Source organism: Corythoichthys intestinalis, chromosome 2, assembly GCF_030265065.1.
Source record: "Corythoichthys intestinalis isolate RoL2023-P3 chromosome 2, ASM3026506v1, whole genome shotgun sequence".
In the NCBI taxonomy this organism is placed as follows: domain Eukaryota; kingdom Metazoa; phylum Chordata; class Actinopteri; order Syngnathiformes; family Syngnathidae; genus Corythoichthys; species Corythoichthys intestinalis.
Window position 1 is genome coordinate 27309810 of NC_080396.1, and position 13936 is coordinate 27323745.

Consider the following 13936-nt stretch of genomic DNA (forward strand, 5'->3'; position numbering starts at 1 on the left):
CGGTCACGTAGCATCACAGTTGCAACGGCGTCTTGTTTCTTTGCCAAAGTGAATTTGTTCCCTTCGCCGACTCTTTGATGGATCCGTTGGCTGCTCCGCTCACGCTTGATTTCTATCGACATCTTTCACTCTTCACCTCCTCAACATTTTTGGTCAAAAACATGGCTGGCGGAAATGAAACCGTCCTCATTATGTAAATACCACTGACAACATGTTCACTTTTATAAATCACAAGTCAAGTTGCATTTGAGGGCCTTTGGAGAAACTGTCAAGACTATTTCAACGGAGTTTTCAAGTGATGTTGTCATTGAAACAAATCTAGTTTACTTTTAACATGTTGTTGTGTTGTATAAACAACATGACTTTTACATTTTGTCCAAGAAAGGCCCTAACACATAAAACTATTGTATCGTGTTGTCTTTTTTCCAGATGTTGAAGACTGAAACATTCTATACATCCTAAGTAACCTTGGTGATATCACTGGACAAAAATTTTAGTGTTTTACATCTGGCACCTGTTTACAACAAATTTTGGGACAAAAAAATCAATCCAGATCACAATGATCTAATAAAAAATATGAAAAACACTGCACTTAGCATAGGTACTTGTTTTATAAAAATAATAATAATAATTCATTGTGATGCAATGAAATATGCAAGCTAAAAGAATGTTTGGATTGTTTATTCAACACTGTTACTTAGGTTTTGAAAAATAACGTGGATCATTGTTTGCATTTAGTAACAACATAGTAATTATGTTCCCGGAGAAAAAAAAAAAGACCTTATCGAGGAAAAAGATTCTCTTTCGATTCTGCTCCCCAGAATTAGTTAAATACAGCTGTCAGACCTTAAAAAACTGAATTACTTCATTATTGTTATAATAATAAATAAAATAAATATTGCCCTATGTTTCAATAGGTTTAAAACTTTTTTAAAATGTATTTTATTATCATTTTCAAAGCAAATAAAGAAGCTTCTTGGCATGTTTGTGAGTGCATGTCCATACAAATCTGCTTTGCAGGAACCTACTCCTTTGTGAGCTAAGGCACAGAAATCCCTCCTCGTTTGCTATATGCATGTACAAACCAGGAATTAATGACCAGAGTGAAGCTTATTACTGTCTTGAGGCTAAAATGTAAATATTTTTTGTTGTACGAGTTGTCCCTTGACTATCGGGCCTTTCTCAAACACAATATCAGATCAAAATAATAATTATGATAATATATAATAATAATTTTAACATTTAAAAAAATACATGCATGTTCCATCCTTGTAGCAGATGAAAAGCGCTAAGATAACATGACGCCTGGATGTTCGTCGACAAGCCAAAATCAGAAAAAAAGAGCGAGAAAAAAAAAAAAAAAAAAAAACACGTAAGAGTTGATTTTAATATTCATGAATTTTCTACCAGCTCAGTTCAGCAGTTTCGATTAAGCATTAATTAAGAGCCAGAGGGGAAAGCAAACAAAAATAAGGAGCTGAATGACTAATGATGGTGGAGATGGGGCTCCTGCATGGGCATGAGCACCAGTGGTGTGGGCGGCCAGGCGCACCTCTGCCCACATCACACTGACCGTGGAAGAGATCACAGTTCTCGTGTGCCACTAGCACAATTTAAAAAATAAACTTTATTATTATCATTAACATTATTATAACTGTTGCACTTGAACATTTTAAATATTTTAGGATTGAGAGTCGACAGAAAATTCATGAATTATTGTTATTGTAATTCTTAAATGGGTCATCGTTCAGTTTAAATTCAAACTCTTTGTAGTTTGCTGAATTTTCTGTAATTATTCATCTTATAATTAAAAAAAAAAACTATGGTAAAAGGGGAAAGAAAAGTACAGATAACAAGATTAATTAAATTACACTAGCGATAGGGGTGTTTTCATTTTTTTTTTTTTTTAATCAAAATTTTCCTCTTGACAAATACACTCTACTGTAATTAAATAGTAATAATAATGATAATTTAATTATTGTGCAGATTTTTGCAAACCATGAATACATTTTGTACAAGATTCAAATTTAATGTACTCGATTAGAAATATCAAGTTAGGAGACTATTTTTGTAATCATTTTGCTATTTTTGTTATGTAATTGTTTTGAAGTTGTAACAATAAAGGAAAAATATGATAATAATGCTAATCAACACAACGTTTGACCAAACAATAAAAATATGATGTATATATATTTAAAGATATTCACCATAATTTCAAAATTAGACTCATGACATGTGTAGCCTCTATCTGACTATAACATTATTTAAATTTAGCTAATCATACAATCAAGCTTCAGATTCACACAAAATTCCCCTTAGGTTTTTCCCCCATGTCAGCATTAACATGAAAATTAATTTCTAGTATATTTGATGATGAATACATTTGCAAAATATGAATAAACAGCATACATTTGAATCATTATTGTCAAGGCTCCAAAACATTGGTGTGGCGACAATTTACATTTTATAAATATTTCCACATCCTCTCGAAATAAAACAGATCAGGGCAAAAAATTTTAAAAAAGTGTTTAAGAAAAGGCTATACTGCCACAAAAAAAAAAAAAAAAAAAGGAGGAAAGAAATAAATGATATTTTTGCAGTGGTATTACCCCTAAGCTTGCCCCTGATACTTGATTGTATTGGTGAATTATAATCAGGTATTTGAGCTCAGCTGCACCAGCTGGTATTGGAACTCAGTGTGACAGGGAAGAGAAAGTCATTCTATCACAACCTGTAAATCTACACATTGTGATGTACATGCACAGATAGAAAATGCCAAGCAAACAGCATCTCCAAGAAGCACATATGGATCGTAGAGCCGTTCCAATCACAGTGACAAAAAGGTGCCATCAAGGCAGCAAAGCTAGAGCTCTTAAGTCTCCATATTATTCTTGTTTTATTGTATATTTGACTTGGGATAAAGTTTGGGGCGCTTCAATGAATACAATTGAGTTCTCAGATCCTTTTCAGTTCGTAAATTGTTTTTTGTTTTTTTTTACCCCCAATGATTCTGGGGCCTCGATAAACCACAAAAGCATTTTCAACTTAAAAGGTTTTGAAGGTTGAACATGACACATACTGTATAATAAAAAAAAAAATCTCATTACATGAATATAACATGAACATTGCTGGTTACCTAGTTGGAACGCTTATTAGATGGCGTCGTGTGTTGGTTGGGGAAGCGGCTTCACCACCTTTCACAATTCATTAGCACAAATTAGGGTTCAATAAAATTGCTATTCAGAGATAATTAGGAGTTCTTTCGGCGACGAGCTTCACGAGTTTCGGGGAGGGGGGGGGGACTGCGGGGAATCTGACGCTGCCGGGTCAATGGGGTGGAAGGACACCAACGGCGTGACACAAAGCGTCCGCATGCAGTCACACAGAAAAGGCCTGTGTTGGTCACCTGCTGAGTTGGGGAGACGCTCCAAATTGAAAGAATTATTTTAGGTCTTCTGTTTTGGGCAGCCAGCCTGCTCATGGAGGACAGCTAATAAGGTTGTACAAGAAGGTTGTTCCTTCATTAATTAGCACTTTCTGCAGAGCACACGCTAACTGTCGTCACATTGCAGCGGGAGTGAAATGTCTGCTGGGGTGACAGATTCCGACCAAGAGCAAATAAGAGTGAGAGACTGTGATTATTTGCTACAATGAAGCTTACACATTTGTAGCTTTAACATAATTATGTCGCTGAAACATGTAAAATAACACACAACTACAACATGTGCTCTACACATGTGACACTAATAAAATGTGGCAGGTGATTGTTATTTGAGTACTCACAACTGTCATGAGTTATGTTTACTTTCAAGTGTCTTTGGCTGCCGATGTCATGCACTTGTTCTCTCTTTGGGCTGTTTGTGCCCTTCATCCTCCTCATTCACTTCTTCCCTTTCCTCAGGCCGCATTCACGTCGGCCGCAGCCCCGGCGCCACTGCAGGGGCTGTGTGAACCAGCGAGTCGGTCACCTCGCGTCAACATCGGCCTGGAATGTGCCGTGGCAGGCCCCGGCCGGGGACGCCTCTCTCTGTGAGGCGGGGAAGGGGTCGAGCAGGTGCTCAATATAGAGAGGGTAGTGTGTGGGGGATGGACGATGTTAATGTTACATCTCTGCTACCCATTGTGGTCAGGCTGAGGTGGACACTGAGAGCCTGTGGGTGCCCCCCTGCAGAGGTCACCGAGCCAGATCAGAATCACAGGGTGTCTTTGCTCATTAAGTGGACTCCCGATGGTTTGCAGACACTATATGACAACCAAGACTGCTCAATGCTGCGAGGAGAAAAAAGCCTTGTAAAGGTATTTCCGCTCTGCTGTCATGTTGGTCCTCTGAACTCACAAAACTAGAGGTGTAGGATTTCTTTTTCCCTCCATTGTGGCATGAAAGAAGCCATTTACACTGCAAACATTGCACATTCTCTGATAGGCAATTATGCACTTTCAAGTTATTAAATACTGTTGGGGACCCTCTGGGGACCACTGCAGCCTGTAAACACACTTCTCTCCATGACATGAAAGGAAGAAAACTACCATTCACACACATTATGCATGAGGAGTGACTCAATGATGTTGCATATATTTCACTAGAGAGTGTTAATATCTGACAGCTATCGCTGCATTTCCCCCCCCTCCTTCTGCTGGATTGCACAAGGCCTCTCACTAGAGTGGACAATGAGTTTACTTTAGGACAAACTGTAGCCAACATGCAGGCAGAAGGTGAAAGCACCTGCATGGTGGGGAAAAAGATCTTTTTGACCTTGACCTCACAAGATGACTGACGTTGCTTTGCTTGGGGATCTACACAAAACACATTTAACTGCTCTTTGGAAAGCATTTCAATGGAAGTCATGTTTAAACTGTTTCTTTCCATTTCTAAAGCTTGTTTTAACCATTTACGTAACTGCTTTGCCTAACAATAGAGCACATTAAAAGAACAATTCTGATGACCAAATGCACCAAAGACGCCAGGTTGGTGGATGAGGTTATTTATGTGATTTGTAATTATTGAAATAATAATAATAAAAATAAAGTGTTTTTTTTCAATTATCGTGCACTTTACCTCACATGACGTTGCTAGTAGTTGTGTAACAATCAATCTGGGCCAATATTGATTGAAAACAATCTAATCAAAATAGATGAAAATGCAAAACATTGTTAAGTATCATCATTTAGATATGTTGTCTTGTTAAAAACTATGGTTTTCATTTAAATGTCTAAATTTCGGCAACAAAATTGTCAAAAACATTAAAGTTGCTTTGTATTTTTTATTGTTTTAGGTGAAATGTAACTTATTGTCTTAGATGTGTATATATCATATAAAATTGATTGAAGGCCCTTGAAGCATATCGAATAGAATCGAATTGTTGCAGACTGTAATATCGGAAAACATCGTATCTTTTAATTCAATTTGATGGTGGTCAGGGTCACTTGATCAGGAAGAGAGTCTGCTACTCAATCACACTGTAAAACCCGCCCAGTTAAATAAAAAAAGAAAACTGCCCAAATTACAACTTCCCATTCATGATAATACCAATCCATGTAGTATATGTTTAGGTTATAGCCATAAAAATAAGTCAACAATGGAATCAATACTGTTTTGCCAATACTGCTATTCTTAGCAAAGGTTAAAACTATTAATATTATTTTTGTTTCAGTGAACACAATCATTAATAATTAACCACATGTTTATTCATTATTAAACATAAAAAATACATGTTTGTCAATTGAAATCACTGTCGAAATACAACTTTGACGATATTTTCTTGAGTCGATTCTGAAGTACATTCTAGGGAAATGTATTTGTCTTGAGATTGGTATCAGAAGCAAATCCACCTGTCATGAGAGAAAGATTGGAAACACAACAGAATACACAACAAAACCAAACCAGTTACAGTGCATCTAATGAATTCTAATGCTTTAATTTTTTTTTTATTATTTTGAAGAATTTGACTTGTGTGCCTACAAATCAGATATTGCATGCAGTTCACAGCTGACGTGTTACTACTGTAAGTGCTAAAATGCCTGTTCAATAAGGGTGTAACGGTACATGTATTCGTATTGAACCGTTTCGGTACTTGGTGCTCGGTTCGGAATGGAGGCGTACCGAACGGGTTTCTGACGTAATGTAACCCTTACTTTTCGAGGCTGTCAGTCGATCGGGTTACAGTTTCTTTGTGTAAATTATATTTACTCCGTCTTCTCTACTATAATGAGGACCAACACGGTAGGACAGTAAGAAACATCAAAGGTGCGACAACGTGGCCGCCGTGAGAATGCAGTGAAACGCGGCCGTTAAAGTCAATCAGCAAATGCACGCCAGTCGCAGTGCTGCTGCGTGTTAGACGCGTCCCAGAAGCGGCTCAACGCGATGCACGCGAAAAGAATGGCAAAGTTTATTATTTGACGTGAGATGCGGCCCTCCTGCGTCAATACTACTAACTAGCAAACCGGGCAGAAGGAAGTCACTCGTGTAAAAATACGGTGGATCCAGTCGATTTTGAAACTAATATGCAATCGTAACCCACTTTTTGAGTCCATCAGATCTCTTCAGTGGAAGATTTGGGCACAGTTTACTTGTCTTTGTTGATTTACAGTTGTCCTCTCTGCTATAATAATAACCAACACGGCCCCGTGTTCAATACAAAACCCTCCTAACACAACAAAACAAGTAGGAACTAATATTCACATAGGAACTGAAGTTATACAACATAAAATATACAATATAAATGAATATTACATCACATTTGTAAAATACAAACTCATAATAAAGAATAATATCCCATTTAAATGAAATTAATTTAAATGAGCTAAAACACCTGTAATTAAATAATAATAATATACAGATCCTGCTTACACAATTAAATGTATTAATTTCTGTGTGGCGCTTCAACTTGAGATAATCCACCAATAAAGCTTTTGAAAACCGTTCATAAGAAAAAAAAATCATTGAGGCATTTCATTTGTAAAATACATGTTAAAATCTTTGTCATTGGGATTGCTTTTCTCTTTAGTACAGGACTTCTTTTTTCTTCTTTCTTTCAGAAAGAAAGCTGACCAATATGCGGGGTCTGAAAGGCAAATTGTTGTTGGATTATTATCTTTAAATACCCGCTACTTTTTGAGCAGAATTCTAGCTTTGTATACGCTACTGTTCCTATTGTTGAAAGCATAAAAGTGTGTAATAAACAACTAGCCCATTTATATTTTGCATTTTGTTTTCTTACTGTACCGAAAATGAACCGAACCGTGACCTCAAAACCAAGGTATGTACCAAACCGAGGTTTTTGTGTACCGTTACATCCCTACTGTTCAATATTCTCAATGCTTTATAATTAGAGCGAATATGCTTCTGTAAGCAAGCAATGTAACTAAACCTCAAGGTGCAGATGTATAATTGTTAAAACTAATAAAACGGCTCCTTATGAAACTGCCAAATTTTGTCAAAGGTAGCCCAATGCATTTCTCCCTGCTCAGAGTCTTTGAAAATAGCCCATTTGGCTGGGAATCTGGCAACACTGTTAAATTCCAATGGATGGTGGTTTATAAAACTCTGGATTTTTGTTCTGAGTTTCCTAGGAAAACACAAAATGCAAACTGTATGTATAGCTTTCTAAAATGTTTCATTTATATAAAATACTTCCAAACAGCTAAGGCCTAACCCTAACCCAAGCCATAGCACCCAGGGTGTAAGCACAGGCTCGAGTTGGCGTTTAGGCAGTGACGCGAGGGGAAGTGACAGTTGACAGTTGCCGCGTACTGCATCAGGCTGCCAGTGTCACACCTGGCAGCTGTCAATCACAACGCTCCCGAACACCTCGCTTCCCGACACCACCGCGGCCGCTGCCAAACATGCCGGGAGTGTTGACATCCATCCACATGCGAGTGCTGGGCCACTTTGACTGCACTCATCTTGTCAGGGTGAGCAAAAGCGTTTGGGTGGCTTGGTTTGAAATTGGGGTTTGGGGTGGGCTGAGGGAGAGAAGCAACCAGCTATTTACATATCATACAGAAAGGTCACAAATAGCCTGCAGGCACTGTGCTAATTACAGTACGCTACAAAAAAAAAAAAAAAAAAAAAGGCTAAATTAAAAGAAAAAAACGGAATTATCTAAGTATGTGACGAGACGAAAACAGGTGAGAGCAGAGATGACGAGGCAGCACCTCTAAGAGAAACTTGTTTAAGGTCATAAGTTGGGAAAAAAAGGTGTCTTCTCGAAAAAAGAAAAAGTTAAAAAGGTCCTCTTGCTGGGTTTTTGTGGGAGCAGATGAATGACTACCATCCTAAAGCAAGGAGGCCTTAGACCTCCAAAAGTAGACGTAAACCATATGATGGTGTTCAGACAGACGGGCGCATGGGACCTCCTGTAGCCGAATAAGCGAATCAACCTTTATAATTCGTTGTGACAAGCTGACAAGGAAAATGAGTGTAAAATTTTATACTTACATGAATTTTTGTGTCACATCGCCGTCTGTGCAGTTGTTTTTCCGCCTGGCCATAGCCGAAGGCTTCTTTCTCTGTGGGCTTGGCGGACCTTGTTTCCAGGCCTTCAGACACATCGCCCTTCGCCCTAGTGAATTTGCTGATTAATTTTGGATGCTACCCCTAATTAACACCCCAAAGGAAAGTGTAGATTTCCTAGCCTGCATTTGCTCCAGAACAGACAAACTGAAAGAGTCTGAAGAAGGATGACCCCAGGGAGATAGACGTGCTGATGTCCGAAATGACATTAAAGGAGCAACATGAAGGCCCAGTGACGCCGAGTCGAAACCTACACATGGGCGATGCCTCAGGAGCTTCCAGGCCTTTTAATCAGCGGCTGGAAACGAGTTCCCTATTAGTCTCATTTCATTTGCTTTAGCCTCGGTAAAGAAGCAGCGCTCGCATGATGCCACCCGACGCTTGAAACATGCTGCTCCAGTGCCAGCGCTGGTGACGCCTCTGGCCCACCGTCATTAATTGGTGCCACTCTCTTACTTCCAGTGAAATTGGCAGATGACGGAAAGAGGCGAAATAAAAATGTGATTTTGCTTGTGCTGTTGTTTTTTTTTTTTTTTTTTTACCTCCTTCCGCCTCTCGACACAACATCAGAGCGGATTTCGCTAATTGGGTTGAATGGCACCCATCTCGCCTTGTGACAGCCAAGCAGGATGCATGTGAAGCTGCGGGCAGCTTGGAGAGCTCTCACCCGGCTACACGAGAATGAATGCAACCAAACCAGAGAGGGGGGTCAAAGTCGTAGGAAGACAAAGAACACTGTGTGGAGATGGTGGCCTCGCTTTTGCCAGACCTTCAACAAACAACCTCCAGCTTTTAGTGGAGGACACGTACATCAGGCAAAGTGTCAAAAACAAATGTGTGCGAATTGGAGAAGGTGGACTGACTTATCCACACCTGCCAAATTCAATTAACGGTGTTAAACAGTCATACAGTTCTCCTGTGATTTTGTTCATCTTTGAGAATCAGTCTCAGATCTTTTGTGCTTACTGTCCAAAAGAAGTGGCTAAAATCAATTTACAAAAGAACAAGAAGTGCATTTGTAATTGGTACATTCAGAGAGAGTCCGGTTTAAGGAGCATCAGCAAAAATCTTGCCTGTAAGATAGAGTGTCAGAGGTCAGAAAGATTCAAGTCTTATTTTCCGTACATCAACTTTCCAGCACGGTCCTTCCCGCCGGTAATGACCGAGTGTATAGAACAAATTTAGGATGATATCAATTAACGTGACTAAAAGGGGCTCCTGCTCCAGTTGCACTAAATGATCTCCTCAGCTTTTGTTCCCTCCACATGATTCCATTTGCCATCTTGCCATTTTCCAGGCCAAACAATGCAGCCGATTGTTACCAAAAGTATACATTGCCCTGCGAGAATCTTTAACATCAGCAGTCAGGACGGCATGCAAGCAGGATGTAATAGATCCATCCCGCTACCCAACCCTTTTCTCCATGGCCTTTTACAGCTCTACAAGCATGATTTGTTCATAAATTGCTGCTTTTGAATGAGCTTTCTAAAGGTGGCCCTCATTCAAAGAATGCTAATTGCAGTATACCACATACATTAGGTGCATCCCATTGTATGCAAACGTATGGCAAGAGATATCAAATCCTTCACTTTTCTTCAATTCCTTTTGCTTCACTTTTTCATCAACCCGTCTCATCAGAGTTACTCAGGTGCAGCTATTTTCCCCCCCTTTTGAGCGCTTTCAGCCACCTTGGTCAGAAGAATGCCATAACAGAGCGTGGGAGAAATCAGCAATGGTTAGGCTGCATCGCCGACCATGAACAACATCCACCGTAGCATCCCTCAGCAGCAGATACACAGAATTGTTTACCCGCTACCTTGTAATCACGCAGACTCCTATGACAGGCAGCCATTAGCCCCAACAGCGGGCCGGCTGCAATTTAGCCTGGAAAAGGAAATATATGTATGAAAGGCAAAGCGACAGGACCTCTCTGATGCCTTATTGATGGAGCGTCAGCCCTGTTATCTTTGGGTCCAATTTGTTGTCGAGAACTGTGATTTACATTTCACTGGGATTACACCTTTTAATGCTGCAGCTGAAGTGGGCAGCGACTGAAAGGTGATGGCAACGGGGGTGATGGGATGAAGGATGTGGGGGCAACGGGAGGGGGGGTTCAAACGACGCGTTTCCAGGTCCTTCAGCGGAGAGGATTACAATTAAAATTAAAAATCAAAGGGCCCAGCATGTCCATCAAACAACTGTCTGATGCTGCCAAATGGCCGCAGATGTAAAAGCGCTTTGCAGCTAATTGTTCCTTACTATCGGTTGTTAGGATGTTATGCAATAAGTGTTGTTACAGACAAGGTCCAAATGGCGTGCTAATGGGAGTGGGTTATTAAAAATCCACACATCCCCATTAAAAAATCAACAGCAGTGCCAGTATTGAGATTCAATGAGGTTGTTTGTTCATGTCGACTATAGTCGACAAGTTGAGAAAATGAAAATAAATAAATTTTGCCAAAAATCGTCTTATTATTACCGTAATTTCCCGAATATAACGCCAACTTTTTTCCCCCAAAATCAACTTGTAAACTCATGGTGCGCATTATAAACGGGTACATGGATGGAGACAGAAATATATATGTATTACATATATATATAAACCGATTTTTTTTCATTGACACGGCCACGTTGTGTTGAAGAAACGTATGCGGCGACCCGTTGCCGACCATTACGGTACGTGACGTCACCATTTTGTTTCGGTAATACTTCACACTAATTGGCCGAATGATTTCGTCTGTGTTAAATTCTGCTTTTTTCACTCTTCATAAAGCACAGAATTTAGTTTCTTGAACTCATTTGAGTCGACGTTTATTGCAGCTCCACAATTCGGAGCATAACACATGTAAGGACACACACTTCCTGTGTCCGTCAACTATATCGGTCCCTCCGGAAACTCAAACCCAAAAAACAATAGTTCAGTAGTTTTACCGTATCAATCCATGGAAGAAACATTTATTCATCATGAGGAAACGAGCAAGTTATACAGCAGCCTTTAAAAGAAAAGTCACATCCGTTTTGTTTTCTCCTAGATTCTGGTAAGTTGGAGAAGTTGTCAAATCATATTATTACCGTAAATATTGTCAGTTTACGGTAATGTTTTGAACTACCAATGTGCTATGCTTGTGCTGTGTTTCACCAGTCAGTAAAATGACATCTCTGTATCTGTACACGAGCTCTGTTTTCTTGTATTCTTCTATTTATTGGTGCTAAAATTAGGGTGCGCGTTATAAACGGGTACAATAATTTTCCCCAAATTTTACAAGTAAATTTGGGGTGCGCATTATACACGGGTGCGCCTTATATTCGGGAAATTACGGTATATGGTGTTTTTTCTTGTTGCTTTTTGTCTTAAAAGAGGCAAAAGAGGAATGTGAAGGCGTCAACTCACTGGAAAGTTAAGGTGTAATATTTTATAGTTTGAGGGGGGAGCTTCACTTACAGCATCAGAGGGTACGAACTACATCAAAAAGTTTTTGTATTTCAGTTTGTGGAGTGAAGCTGTGGAATAAACTAGATGAGGGGCTCAAGCAATGTCCAAGCATGACCCAGTTTAGGAAGTGGTACAAGCACATGGTTTTCACTGGGTATAGGGAAGAGGAAGGGGTTAAATTATAGGGGGTTTTCACATATCTGTTATTGGCTAAGTCCTGTTTATTTTTGTTTATCTTGCATCTTATGTATATGGTTATTTAGTTTATTTCATTGTTAATATGAGGACTAGTTACATAGGGTGGACGGATATAATTAAGGAATAGAAATGGGGGGTAGGTTTTAATACGCAAATGCTTCATCCTACTCCTTTTTGGACACAATGAATAAATTCTGATCTTGTTTATTATTATCATTATTATTATTGTCTTAACTATTGTTTCTGTTATCTTGAGAATATCATTGGATCTGTCTGTTTTTTTTTTTTTAAGTTCATTTTGTTTTTCGTTTGTTTTGTTTGTCTATTATTTTTATCATTTCTCTCATGTCCAAATGAAGCATTCATTCATCATTCATCAAGCATTCATTCATTAATCATTCATCATTCATCATAGTACTCTATTTACATTCCTGTGCAGTGGTATGGATCAACAAAGTATAAACACTTAGATTTTTTAGATATACGGTATATACTTTTAAGTGTTTTTTTGTTGTTGTTGTTTTTTTTTACTTTACACTCTCTACATTTAAAACCAAAAATTTGTAATTTGTACTGCCTACCTTGTCATCACGGTTTTGAAATCAATATGTTCTATCCCAAAATCTAAATCCGCAATTTAGCCAACAACAAGAGTAGCATCAGCACTTCTACTTCAACCAGTTTTATTTTTCCAAGTATTGTTACTAAAGTACAGTGTGAGCACTTGTGCCACTTTTGCATTTAACAACTGTTGACTTCCCACTTATGACAACTAAGAGCGTGGGAGGCATATCTTGCCTGCCGTGACTGTTGCAAAGTTCAAACTAATTGTAAGTCAAACCCACAACAGATTGTGTCTGACCTGAGAAGATCTACTGCATATTTCTCATTATTATTATTTATTTATTTATGTAAACATGACTTTGTTGGTGCGCAGGTACCAATTAATTGGGGGGGGGGGGGCATCCAATTGTTTTATTTGGTGGGGTTGGTTGTCAAAATTTGGGCATCCACTCAGATTTTGAAATTTTGTGACTGTGTGTTACTTGAATTTGAAGCAAAAATTTTAAAATACACATGGTTTGAATCTTATTCTACTCCAATGTATGGTTTCAAGCAATTGCTGTAGTGGACCTAAATTCATTTAAGTGACCAGTTACATGATACATCTGCCCTCTTTTTGTGCATGAAGACTGTCCATTTATTGCAGTCTAAGCGTATATTTTTTCCTTTATTTAGATCACAACATTGCACGTAATGTTTTGTTTATTTATACTCTCTGAGTCACTGAAATTATGTAAAAAATAAAATAAAAAAATAAAACACACACACACTCCGTGGCACTCAATGTGCATAACTAAATGCAGATTTCTTGTGATTCTGACACATTTCCTAACTCGGAGGCAAAGACGCCCATTGAAATGAAAATTACACTTAATGGCACGTGGGTTAAGCAACATTTCTACGTAATGTTGTTATTATATCAAATGGGTTTATCCTAAACATGGACCACAGATGCTGGGGGGCATTTTGAATAATACACATTTGTATGACAGAGCAATTTAAGATCTGCTTTTCTCAAATTTATTTAAAAAACCGACAACAAAAAAACACTGATCTGCCTTTATAGAATTAATTTCAATCATTAGTTGTGAGTGTACGAGGCTGGTGACAACTGCATCACAATACTGCAATCCAAGCAACCTATCACTGCATCCTTTCTGAACCTTCTTATATTAGTAACATCCTTGTTCAGCAGGTTATAAACCTCACACACAATGGTAACAAAA